We start from the raw sequence: 14,877 nt of genomic DNA, 5'->3' as shown, positions 1-14,877 counted from the left end.
GATTCCAGGATTATATCATTCTGATTATTTTCAAGCTGGTTTACCATCGCATTTTGTACATGCTTCTGAAGCTGATTTTGATGATATTATTGAAAATCGTAAATCTAGGAAATACCATCAAATTAGCTTAATGTATGAAAAAATCAATGCTACGATAGGTAAATCGAATCCTGATTTCTTGAAAAATCTTGTTGAAACTGAAAAGAACATGCAACGTGAAGATTATGTGCCTAAGCGTAGACTGGTTTATATCCCAACACTCATGCTAGAGAAATACATTTTAATGCTTGAGAATGAAGTGTTTAACAAACCTAGTTCTAGCGTTACTTCAATAGATGAGGTGTTTGATGAACCAATTTTTGATGTGAAACCAATTCTACCAACTTTACCTGCATGTCCAGATGATGTTTTCCGTGAAGACCTAGCACATGAACTAACTGTCTTCTTTGAGATAGATTCTCTAGGTCAAAATTCTTTAAATGAAAAAGTAGAACCTCGGGATGAACCGAACATTGAACCTTTGATAGATTTTGAAAGTCAACTTCATCCTTTGCATGATTATTACTTGCATTTGCCTGCTGTACGTAATTTGAATCGTATAGTAGCTCAACTTGAACAGGAGAATATTGACTTGCAACTTAAGTGCCAATCATTAGAACAAATGCTTGCTTTGTGTGATAAATTGCCTTCACTGCCAAAGAAAGAATGCACTTATGCTTTTAAGGAGGGTGAAGTGATAGTTTCTGCTGAAGAATTATGTCTTGAGATTAAAAGCTTAAAACAAAAGATAATTCAAATGAAACAGGCTAACACACTTAAGCAAACGTCTAATGTTGCAACCAATGTGCTTGAATGTACTGATGGGATTACTAAGAAGGGGAAGGGAACAACAACATCTAAGGATGTAAAACCCATTACTATTCTTAAAAATCCTCTACGTTCTCAATTTGGCAATCATGGTGCGAAAGTTGTTTCTACAACTCAATATGTTGTTAAAAAGGTTCATTCTCCAAATGGTTCTGTGTTAACTGAAAGGATTCTTATGATTCCTATGTTAAAAACTTCAAAAGAGAGTCTTTTAAAGAAATCAGTTATGTCCACAACACACACAAGTTCTAAACCTGATTTAAGTGAGTATGATGCAAAAGAACGTACAATCAAATTGGAAATTCTGCAAAATCAGTCATCTCATGTGTCAACTGAAAAGTTTGGACGTCTAACTAACAACGGTGTTTTTCGTGTCACAGGTCATAATTCAAACTTGAATTACAAATCTGTATGGGTTCCTAAGTCCACGACTAAGAAAGTAGCAACCAAACCAAAGCAAACTGCTAGTCGGCCTAGGAAATCCTCTCATGTTTTTCAATTTTCATCTGTGAACAAAACATCTACTTGGAATAAATTGTGTGTTAAGACTTCTGATAACGATTTAAAGATTGATATTGCGTATGATGCTTCATGTAATGTGGTTTTAAATGATATTTTATTGTCTAAACTGCATGATGCTTTACGTGATTATTTCATCATTGATCCAAAGTTTGTTGTTAATCCAAAGTTTATTGTTGGTACTAACCGCAAAGGACCCAAAAAACTTTGGGTACCTAAACTCTAGGAAATTCACATTTATAGGGTTTCGACGTCTGTGTTTGGTATATCAATTCCGGTTGTTCTCGACACATGACGGGTGATAAATCCTTGCTTGTCAACTTCATTGACAAATTCCTAGGAATGGTTACATTCGAAAACGATGAGATTGCAACAATAATGGGTTACGGAGATTTTGTGCAAAATGGCATAACAATCAAACGGGTTTCATATGTTGAGGGTTTGGGGTGCCTTTTATTTAGTGTGAGCCAATTCTGCGATGGAGATCTTCAAGTTCTGTTTGAACGTCGACAATGCTCGGTACAATCCACCGAAGGGAATGATCTTCTTGTTGGTAAACGTTGTGCTTCACTATATACTATTGACCTCAATAATGCACCATCACATGCAACTATGTGTTTGGCCACTCGTTCTACCAAAGAAAATTCATGGTTATGGCATCATCGGATGTCACACCTGAATTACATCGGTATCAATCGACTAGTCTCTAAAGATTTAGTTGATGGTATTCCAACCTTTCAATATGATAAGCATCATGTGTGTCCATCATGTGCAATGGGTAAGCTGAAACGGACTAATCATCCGCTTAAGCAAAACCCCAGTACTTCATCGTCTTTGCAATTATTGCATATGGACTTATGTGGGCCCATGCGTATTTCTAGCCTCGATGGCAAGAAACATGTGCTTGTCATTGTTGATGACTATACCCGGTTTACATGGATTTTTCTTTTGCGAACTAAGTCAGAAACCCCCGCCAATATCATTGAATTCATTAAAAAGATTCAACGCTCTTTTAACAAACATGTTAAGAGCATCAGAACTGATAATGGGACGGAATTTAAGAATGACCCGCTTGATAGTTATTTGAAAGACCAAGGCATTGAATATCAGTTCTCTGCTGGTCGGACCCCCCAACAAAATGGAGTCGTCGAACGACGTAATCGTACGTTGTGCGAAGCAGCACGAACGATGCTTGCCTACTCCAAATTACCTCCAAAAATGTGGGGGGAGGCCATTTCAACTGCATGCTATACCCAAAATCGTTGTATTGTAAACAAACGTTTTGATAAAACTCCATATGAGTTATTATATGGTAGACGCCCGAATGTCAAATATTTCCGTGTTTTTGGTTGTATATGCTATGTGCTTAACGACTTTGACAGCCTCGGAAAGTTTGATCCTCATGGCGATCAGGCCATATTTCTTGGTTATTCCTCGGACAAAGTTGCTTATCGTGTTTATCATAAGCGGACAAAGATGATTAAAGAGAGCATCAACGTCAAGTTCGATGAATTTTTGGGAATGGCTTTTGAACAACTCAGTTCAAAACCCGATCCTAACCTGGCTACTACTTCTTCCTCGCAAAACTCAATTTTATCGAAGAAGGGTGTTCCTAGGGTTACTTCAGAGGAACTGGATATCTTGTTTGATAGTCTTTATACTCCTCAACGGGATTCAAATGTTCAAGCCGTACCGGTTACACCATCACAGTCACCTACTGTGGAGACTCTTCAAAGTCTTTTTGATGAAGATTCAACACCAACTGATTCACCTGTTGCTTCTTCATCCTCCCTCCAACCTCCTGTTACTGATAATCTTGACCCAATTTAAGATTCATCAGTTGATACAACTCCAGCTATTTCTCCAGATACTCTATTGAATCCATTAGATAATGTTACATCAGATCAAGCGGATCAAGGCTCAACGTCAACAACGGTTGATGTTTCAATGGATACCACTGATGTACAACCTCTTCCACACACCCGATGGACTAAAAGTCATCCAATAGATCTTATTATTGGTGACGCATCTGCTCCAGTGTCAACTCGAAGGGCTACTCAGAATATGTGTCTATTCACAGCATTTCTTAGTAAGATTGAACCGACAACGGTTGCTCAAGCTTTACTAGATCCATACTGGGTAGTTGCAATGCAAGACGAGATCAATCAATTTGAACGATTGAAAGTATGGCGATTAGTTCCAAGACTAACGGGTCAACGACCAATAGGGGTAAAGTGGATTTTCAAGAACAAGAAAGATTCTGATGAAATTGTGGTTCGAAATAAGGCACGTCTTGTGGCCAAAGGATATCGACAACAAGAAGGCACGTCTGGTTGCTAGGATTGAGGCAATTCGTCTTTTCCTCGCATTTGCTTCTCATATGAAGTTCACGGTGTTTCAAATGGATGTCAAAACTGCTTTTCTGAATGGTTATCTTCAAGAGGAAGTCTATGTTGATCAACCAGAGGGCTTTGTCGATCCCATTCATCCAAACCACGTCTACTACTTGGAGAAAGCTTTATACGGTCTGAAGCAAGCACCGCGTGCATGGTACGAGACCTTAACAAAGTATTTGCTGGACAATGGCTTCTCTAGTGGAACGATTGATACAATGCTATTCATCAGTAAAAACCACGGTCACATTCTCTTGGTTTAAATTTACGTTGATGATATTATTTTTGGTTCCACGTCCCCGGCCTTATGCAAAGAATTTGGTGACCTTATGGCCAACAAATTCGAAATGAGCATGCTTGACCAATTAACTTTCTTCTTAGGGTTACAAGTAAAACAATTACCAAATGGGATTTTTATCAGTCAAACTAAGTATATCAATGATATGCTAAAACGTTTTAAAATGACTGCTTTAAAACCAATGTCAACCCCAATGAGAACTTTACTGGATGCTGATACTAATGAGGAACCCTTTGATATTACACTTTATCGAAGCATGGTTAGTTCTTTAATGTATCTGATTACAAGTCGACCAGGCATTACACTTGCCGTAACTGTGTGTGCTCGCTTTCAGTCCAACCCAAAGAAATCTCACTCCAAAGCGGTTGCTAGGATTTTTTAATACCTTAAAGGTACACCTAACCTTGGGATCTGGTATCCTCATGGATCCGATTTCAATCTCACTGCTTATACTGATGCGGATCATGGTGGTTGCCATGTTGATAGAAAAAGCACATCTGGATCAATTCAGATGTTGGGGAATAGGCTAGTTGGTTGGTCATCCAAAAAGCAGAACTGTGTGTCTTTATCAACAGCTGAGTCTGAGTACATTGCTGCAGCTCACTGTTGTTCACAAGTTTTGTGGATGCAAACTCAACTCTTGGACTATGGCTTTAAGATTTCTCAGACCCCGATCTATTGTGATTCACAAAGTGCTATTGCAATAACAAGCAACCCGGTTCAGCATTCTAAAACTAAACACATAGATATTCGTTATCATTTCATTAAGGACCATGTAGAGAAAGGGGATGTAGAATTATACTTTGTGCCTACTAAAGTGCAATTAGCTGACATGTTCACTAAACCTTTAGATGAACTTAGGCTAAAATTCTTGATCAAAGAGATTGGCATGGTAGAGTATAGTGCTTGATATTCCTTAGATCTGTTGGGACTTATTTTTGGGGTATTGTGTTTAGGGGGAGTAGATACTTTCTAGGGGGAGAAACTAAGTTTCAGTGCTTTAGATAATTTTTCTTTAAGGGACTGCCTTTAGATTAATGATAACTTCCTAGGTACATTTGTTCAATGGTTACGCAAGGGGGAGGTAGCTCATTGATATCCTATTTCAAGAGGGAGTTAATTCATTTTCTTGGGAACATAATCAAAATGCTGATTTACTTTCTTTTCTATCACATTTTGAGGGGGAGAAAAAGGGAGAAAATGAGAAAATTATTCAAAAATATTGTTTTTTCAAAAAGTGAATTAAAAATTTCTTTATTTTTATCTGAAATAATTCACTATGGCTTGTATACATCTCAGTATGCAACCAGTGTTAACAATTGGTATCACTGAAGATTTGTACTTTGTATAAAATTCAAAGCTCTTTTGAGTACAAATCTTATTTTAAAAAATTCATAAAAATTGGAAAAGATAAAATCCAAAAATATTTAAATTTTACTGAATAAATGCTATTTTTAGCATTTTACCGAGTCTGACAACCAACTGCACAGATTCGGTAAGTTCAAAGTTTTCAAAAAATTGCCTCAGAATTGTTTTTCATGAAAAGATTAAAATGGATTTCAAGAGGAAAAATCAATTTGTCAAGATTTGGAGTTAAATTGTTAATGTTTTGAAAAATTGGACTGAATTCGGTATATTAGGCCCATTCTGTAAAGCCCATTCAGTATTTTACCTTCCGTATCTATAAAAGGAGAGTCAAAGTCAAACATTACTCTTACTGTTATTAATTACCTACCGAGTCTGTTGATTATACCGAATCTGCCTAATTCTACCGAGTCCGTCATTCTGTTTCTTCAAATTCTTGGTAATTGTTCATTTTAATCAATGTTTAAGATATATAATTGTAGATCTGAGATAATTATGTTTTTATCAACCAGAAAAGTTCAAAATAACTGGATTATGACCTTTAATTTTTGAAATCTTGTTGATTATACCGAGTCTGAGTCGAGTTCAATTAATATTTGATTAAACTCAATTGATTTTGAAAATCAACATGAAATCTTGTCTAATCTGAGTTAAATTGACTGATCTATCATTTGACCGAGCCTGATTATATGTTTAATTGCTTATTTGATGGATTCTGTATCTACCGAATGTGTTCTTATCCTGATACCGAATTTGTTCATACAATTAACATGTTAATATGCTTATAATTGAATGGTTGATTGATCATGGTTGTGAAATTACATGATATATGATAGAATATGCATGTTTGAGTGACTTTCTGTTAATTGTTGAAGATACCGAATCTGGTTTTCCTTCTTGATACCGAGTCTGAAACTTGGTACCTTGAAAGTTTCTAATTTATATCTTCAAACACTTAACATGTTTATTCTATATTTTTCTAATATGAAAACTCAAGCTTATTTGGTTACAGAATCTAAAGTTTTCATAACTACCTAATCTGCTTGAATTGTGCTGAAATTGACTAAGTGTTATATAATTGACTTTGCATGATGATTTTGTACTAAGATGAATATCATATGAATGTCATGGTTGTCAATTATTAGTTCATATTTGAGAATAAAAGTCTTTTATATTTTTGAAAAATCATAAAAATCTTAAAATTTAAAAAATATAAAAAGGATTTCAAAGGTAAATAAGAATAGAGATATATGCTTTTTGTTAAATATCTTGTGGTCTTCTATTTCTTATCTTTACAGCTAAATGGCGAACAATCACTTTATCAACTCTGAAACCAATATTCCCTGCAAATATTGGACTGCAATTCTAGAGAGGCATACTTTATGGCCTGCTCTGAGCTCCACAGTTAGTGTGCCAGAAACAGACTTGGATATTCTTAACAGATCAATCAGATTTGTGGAGGCCACACAACCAAATGCTACTAATCCACAAGGCGAACCAGCCAGATTTGAATTTAGGCTGAGGGGAGTACAAGGATTCAGGAGTTTCACAAAAGCTGACTTCAGGAGGATATTCAGACTTCCTCTTGTACAGAATGCTCCTGCTTTTCCTGCTACTCAGCAAATGATGACTTCTGTCTTTGATCTTGGTTATGTTGGAGCTACCAATGTTCCACCAACTAAGTTTCAGAAGAAATATCTGCATTCAAGGTGGTATGTGATCTTCTCAATCATCAATAGATGCTTGTTGATGACAAGAAGTGAATCTGATAGCTTAACTGTGCCGATGCTCAAACTTTTCTACTCATTCACAAGAGTAGAGAATCCTGATTATGCAGAACTTATATGGGATTTGGTACAAGCACAGGTTGAAAAGCCAAGGGGTTCATACATCCCTTGCGAAAGGTTTTTCTGTATCTTTATCCATGATGCTATCAATGCTTGCAGAAATGCAAATATCTTTGTACCAGGTACACATGGATTACAGATGAAAAGGTTTGGAGAGCTGAAGATGAACACCCCTATCGTGTCTGATAATCAATTCACTGTACCAATTCCAAATTGGCTAGTGAGGCTAGCTGAACCCCAAGACGCTCGTATGCGTTCTTATTTTCAGGCTGTAGGAATACCTCTTCCGAACCCGGTACAACAAGAACAAGTTGAACCTGCCGTGGTTCCAGCCCCAGAGGTTGTAGGGGAACTTGTAGTTCAACCACCCGGGCCAGCTAATCCTCCACTTAGAGTAAACCTCAAACGATCTAGGGTAGTACACCAAGCTCAACCCGTGAGGATCAGGGAACCTAGTCCAACTAGGATTGAACAAACCTTTTCCACAACACCCGAAGTAAGCAGTGACACTTCAGCAACAGCATCCGAATCATCTCCTGAACATTCTCCTAAGAGAACTCGATACATGCCAGATGAGATGATTCAGACTCCACCAACCCAACGAGTAACTAGATCTAGGACCTCGACACCCATCGTCCACCAAACAGTTACTCCAACCAGTGGTGATACGGACCAAGACCTATAACCAATTAGGTCACCCTCACCCATCTCCGTATCACATTCAAGAATAACAGTAAGCCCTACGCTAAATGAAGCGCAAGCTTCGGTAGGCAAGAGATCTAAACGCACGGATGGTAAAACGACCACTAAGCCCATCCAATCTAAACAGGACTTAATAATAAATCCTACAAAGCAAGGTGCTTCGGCATCTAAGAAAGTAAAGTCTTCCTCTACAGTAAAGTCTGCGTTGACTCAATCGATTGAGGTAACTCAATCATTGAAGTCCAGAACGGCCGAAGGGGAGCCGAAAAATCTTGAAAAGGCACCATGCGTATCGGCTAGAAATCCTCCTGTACCTCAACGTACAACAGGGTCTCGAGGTCCGGCTTATCTTGATGAAGAAGATCTGCCGCGTCCCATGGAAATGAGTCAACATGACAATCCTTCGGGATATTTATCAGACTTCCAGCAGACTGTTCCCTTGGTTCATGAAAGTGATCTATTGGTTCAAACCACTTCTCTTCTGGATTCTGAATCTCAGGTTCTGGAGGAAGAGTCTTAAACTGAAAGAGATGTGCCACCTTATGGTATATCAATGATTTCAGGAGTCGGGGATAGCAATATCTCTGCGAGAACTAAATAGACGGGTAGTTCTACTACTTTTTTAGAGTCCCATGAGACCAAAGTCATGGAGGCGGATGCTTCGAAAGAAACTTCGCCGGTGACAACTCCGGTTGTTACCCAACCTCCATCAGAAGGGGATAACACGAATCTGACTAGTAGTACGTACAGCCCTACATATAAGAATAACACCGCACAATCATCCTTACTTGCCCTCACGGCAACTCAAACACTTCCACCGACATCGCCTTCAACAGTTGCTGCTGATGCTGCTTTTGTTCATGGTTACACTGTTGTTTCACCAACAGGGTCACCTTCTCGAAGTTCAAATTGATATAAATTACAATATCTTTCTGACAATGAGGTGGAGGAGCTCTATCTTGCTGAGTTTGCTAAACGAATTGATCTTGATGAAGTTCACGAAACTATGATGATTTATCTTGAGCAAGCAAGGATAGTATATCCTTTATCTCCATACAAGTCACCTGGACCAATTCACATGCCTGATCATGATAATTTCGATCCCGACAATCTTCATCAGGGGGAGAATAGACAAGGTGGTTATCGGTCCAGTGTTTTTTAAAGATCAACTTATGAAGCTGGTACATCTAGTCAACAGAAGGATAAAGATGTTGTTGATATATCTGATTCTAGAGATGAAATTGAAGAAATTCAGTGTGAAAGTTTTCTAGATGAATTGGAAAGTCAGAGAGAGGGTGACTCAGGAATGTTAATGATTATGGATTCAGCTGATCAATCGGAGAAAGAGTTAACTCAAGAGGACAATAAAAACTTTGACAACATTGAAGATATTTTAAAGGGGTCATCGAGTGTCGCCAATGAATTCAATGATCATCAATTTGTTAATTTGATATCTCCAACTGACGAATTTGGAATACACTTCAAAAAGGAGATTTTCTCTAATGGCAAAGAAGATACCACGACTCCTCCCGATTTGAATGTTCCTTTTCAAATTGCAGAGATTGTTCTTGAACGTGATGCAAATTACCAACTGAGTGAGGATGAAGAGAAAAGTATTCTTCGTTCTCCATTCATTGAACAACAAGCATATAGAATTTATGGAGATTCTGATCTCGTCCTTTCTGCATCAATGAGTGTTCTGGGTGCTTGGAAATATCATAAGAAACCAGAATTTCTCAAAGCTTATCTGAGTGTTCGTGACAAATTCAAATTGAAGAATGAAGAGAAACTTCAAATTCAGCGGAGTTCAGAGATTAAAAGCATAAATAAGATTTTGATGATTAATAAGGATGGAGTGAAGATGCCATTGTTTCAAGTTACAAGAATGGATGATGAGGATTACCAATTCTCAGAAGCGGATTTTGATAAACTGAAGATGGATGACATTATTTTCATTTATAACTATCTGATTAACTTGAATGAATCTGCAACGATTTATCATGCTACTGCAATGAAGGCAGTCTACAGGTTTATTCTTGATTCGATGAGATGGATGTCAGTTCATGATTTTCAGTTGGGATTGGAATCTGGACACAAAAAGCTCGGAATCAAACCACCAAATCAAGTGATTGAAGAGCTAAGATACATGTCCTTACTTGAAGTGAGCGACTGTCCATATGGGTTTGTATTTGTCAATTCTCACTATACAAAGATCTTCATCAGAGTCTCAGATTTCAGAAGATACTCAGACGGAACGTTGATGTATGCTTTCAAGTACATGAGATGGAGATTGATCAATAACTGCTATTCAACTGAAGACATTGAGATTGTCAAATACATTCTCACAAGATTAAAAAGTCGTCTCAAAACAAGAGTGAATATACGAAGATATGAGAATCTCAAGGGATTCAAATCTAAAGTTCACTTCAGAGGAACAAAATTCCTTTAGATGTTTTAAATAGGATTATGTTGTAAAGTTCACATTTAACACTAAGGGTGAGATTGTTAGGACCCCGAAGTTGTATAGTGTTAATGTGAAAATAAGCTTAAATGAAGGTTCCTTAGAAGAGGGCTATATAAGGAACCTAAGTAGTCCTAATTAGATAGCCATTGCATTGTAACTGAGTTCTAGAAGCTGTGGAATGTAATTGTACCAATTCTCTCTAATACCGAGTCTCATTCCTATCTACCGAATCTCTCTTTATCTTATCATTTCTATCAATCTCAACATGATCTGACCTATCACCTAGGAAACAGTTTTCTTAGTTTTGAAAAAGCTAATGAAGCAGTGAAAACTGAAGACTGCCTTAACAGTCAAAAGTTAGATGATAAAGAATGGAGTGTTGAAAAAGCTCAAAGATTTTGATACTAAAAAATGAATTGAGCAAACCATGAAGGAGACTCTGAACAAATCACAAGGACTAAACTTGAACATAAAGAATCCAGATGATTCTGTTTCTGATGAAATCTTTAGCGAATGCCTTGTTCCGTAATTGTTCTAAATCATTGTGAATGAATTTCTTCATCACATTTTGATTGTAGAATTATATTTCATTATAAATATCCTCGATATTTCAGAAGATATTTTCGTAATTATTCTTATCTGAAATCATTTATCTCTTCACGCTATCTATATTACATCATAAAGGAAACTGTTTAGTTTCTATATTCTGTAAACCTACAAGTTTAAATTAAGAATGTTTTTGAAGTAATGTTGGGAACTGAAGCATGAATTAGTATAATATAATGACACTTGATCAATGTGATTATATTTAAGTAAGTCATGCTGAGTTTCTAATGGAACGTGATAATTCACAGACCATAACATCATCATGTGCTATATTACACGACTCTTACATTTTACCTAATCTCTAAAACGTATTAAGAACATATTTTCTTGATAGTTCTATCTTTTCCCCTTGACTTCTAGTAATTTGACTAATCAAGACCGTGCTATTACGACTTCTCTCTTAGAAAATTAGTCATGTTCATTCGAAACTTCATACCTACGAATTCTGGACCATTATTCGCTTGACTTAAAGTTGCGAAAAGAAAACAAAAGTATGGAGCATAAAAATATAAATGAAATGAATAGGGTGGATTTTTAGTGAAATATCAGACAGAACAATCGTGACAGATTATTGCATTTAACCAAAGAAGATCCTAATTTTCTTAATTATCAAAGAACTGAATCTTATTACGAAGATTTTCTCTAAACCCCTTGAATTCCAGAAATCAACCATGACTACGTCACCGGTTAAGACGAACTTGCATTTATTCATTTCACTCTTTTGTGATAGCTTCATTCGTACTCTTCACATAAACAAATTGTTTTATCATATAATTCACTGATGATAAACTCAGATTTCTAGCTCGTATGCGTCATGAAAACATACTTATTGTCAACCATGACGATCCTAATCAAATTTTGGGAAAAAATTTCTTTAACAGGTAGGTACTGTGATGACCCAGAAATTTCCGAACAAATTTAAACTTAATCTTTATATGATTTCGACACGATAAGCAAAGTCTGTTAAACTGAGTCTCAAAATTTTTGAACTGTTTCATATATTCATTTGACTTTCGACCATTCCCGACGATTCACAAACAATTATTTATAAATAAATATGTATGTATGTATATATATATATATATATATATATATATATATATATATATATATATATATATATATATATATATATAATTAGAGATATTAAATAAAGCATTATATGATTTGATGATATGAATTAATAATTAAATTATTAGTTAACATATATTTATGTAAATATAATGTAATTCGAAAATAAATGGTTTTGAATTCATTTAGGAAACAATAATAACACTCGTTTATCATTCAAATGGTTATTTAAACAAACTTATATGATTTTAAAATAAACGGTGATCCGAAAATGAGTTTAGGCTTATTAAAAATATATTTAGGAGCTAAATGTTAAATTTGAACACTTTTCATATTTTACCTAGAATCGAGCAAGGACAATGATGTAATTTTTATTTAATAGTTAATAACCGAATTTTATACTATAATAACTAAAATAAATAAATATAATTATTGTAAAAATTTGAGATTTTTCTGTGTATTTTAATCCGCCACTGATTAACAATGAAGCACAAAACCCAGTCTGCGATATAGTGTCGGTAGAATGAAGATAAGAAGGTCCTGAATTATTGTTGAATTATTAACACTCACTGTTTCTCTCAATCAGTTGAGATTATTATATTTTATTATTATTAATTATTAATATTATTAAATTATTTATATTTATATTACTACTATCAATCTATATATGTATGCGATAGATAGATGGACTTCTTGGCAGGCAATTGAGATCCAACCATTCCATTCTTTCTTCTCCATCACACCATCCGCCATCACCACCGATCACCTTCACCGAAGACCACCTTCATCACCACCAAAACTGCCACAATCATTTTCTGTTTTTGAGCCTGTCGTGTAGTTATATTCCATGGCTATTGCTCCTACTCCTTGTACGATTGCCGCTGTAAAACACCATCAAACCATCACGACTACAGATTATTTTCTGTTTCTACTCAGTTCAAGAACCACCTTCATGAAACCACAACATCGAACCATTTCTGCTGTATCTGACTTGTTTCTTTCTGTCTAGGAACCACCATTAAAACCCAATCTAACTACTGCGTTTGTTTCTCCTGTTTTGGCCAGAACCTAACCATCACCATCACCGTTACCTGCCACTTTCAGGTTACAGTTTCACACCACCATAGTAGCACCACCACTTAAACCCATCAAAGACTGAAGCTGCAGCTGCATACATTTCCCATTCCTGTTGCTTCTGCACTCTTACTCCTATCTTGTTTCTGTTATGATTGATCACTACCACAACTCATAAAAATCGCCATCCTTGATCACCTCACAGCCCATCAACACCACCAACCCGTCATCTTATTTTTTTTTCCTTTCTTTTCTGTTTCCATTATCCGAACAAAAATCACAAACCACCACCTTTATTGCTTCACCGCCACTGCAAACAAATAAAGATAAGAATGATGTTGGTGATACAGGAAGATTTAAAGAAGAGAATAACCATACGATTAATGATGGTGTAAAAGATTCACCTTAACCCACTGCCATTATTACTTTCTGTTTTGCCACCAAACTCGCACGAAACCATCATTCCAGCTGTTATTTTTGCTTTATCTGTTTACTGCTACAGAGGCTAGTTGCTGCTACTATAGCTACGTTTCTGTTTCAATTATACCGTAAGCCAAACCCACATCAACTACATAGACTTAGTTATTTGTTTTTGGGCCGTAAATGATCTAGAGGTTATTGCTGGACTGTGTTCCATTTTCTTCCTGTTGGGCCGTGAGGATCCATTTGGTTGTTGGGTCGTAACCTTGATATGTATTAAATTGGGCCGTATTATATTTTGGCCGAGACCCATTTATTTTTTTGCTGGAAGATGATGCCACGATGGAGATGAGAGACAATAAGAATGTAATAAGAAAAATGAAAACAGGAATCGAATCAAAAGAGAAATAAGTTCCAAGTATTTCAGGAATAAAACAATGGAAGAATGGTTAAGGGTGTTTTGGGTGAACGAGAGGTCGGGGGTTCGAGCCCTGGCAATGGCTTTTATTTTTTTTAAAAAGCTTGTTTGAGGTAGCTTTCATTACCAAAATAATAATAACAATAATAATAATAATAATAATTATTATTATTATTATTGTTATTATTATTATTATTATTATTATTATTATTATTATTATTATTATTATTATTATTATTATGATTATAATTATAATTATAATTATAATTATAATTATAATTATTATTATTATTATTATTATTATTATTATTTATTGTTATTATTATTGTTATTCTAAATATTATTAATTATGGTTATTATGTTAGTTATTATTATTAATCATATGATTAATATCATTATCTTCATTAATATAACTTACGATATTATCATTATTATCATTTAAAAATTAGTAGTATTATCATTACTAATATTATTATTATTAGTATTATTATTATTATAATTATTATTATTATTATTATTATTATTATTATTATTATTATTATTATTATTATTATTATTGTATTATTGCTAGTAATATTACTATGATTCCAAATTAATGTTAAAAGAAACTATAGGAATTAGTTTATAAATTAAACACGAAGGTTAGGATTATTATAACTATGAATATACAAGTTTTAATAATATTGTTAAGATTATAAAAATAGAAATTTTGGATATAAATATTAGTATGGAAATGATTAAAATTTTAATTAAAGTATGTTTTAAAAGAACTATTAAAAGTTTTATAATTATTGTTATCATAGTTATTTTAATACAACTTAATATTATTATCA

The sequence above is a fragment of the Rutidosis leptorrhynchoides genome, chromosome 11 (genome assembly GCF_046630445.1).
Source record: "Rutidosis leptorrhynchoides isolate AG116_Rl617_1_P2 chromosome 11, CSIRO_AGI_Rlap_v1, whole genome shotgun sequence".
NCBI classification, from domain to species: Eukaryota; Viridiplantae; Streptophyta; class Magnoliopsida; order Asterales; family Asteraceae; genus Rutidosis; species Rutidosis leptorrhynchoides.
The sequence above is the reverse complement of the archived record's forward strand: the minus strand, read 5'-3'. Positions refer to the sequence as shown.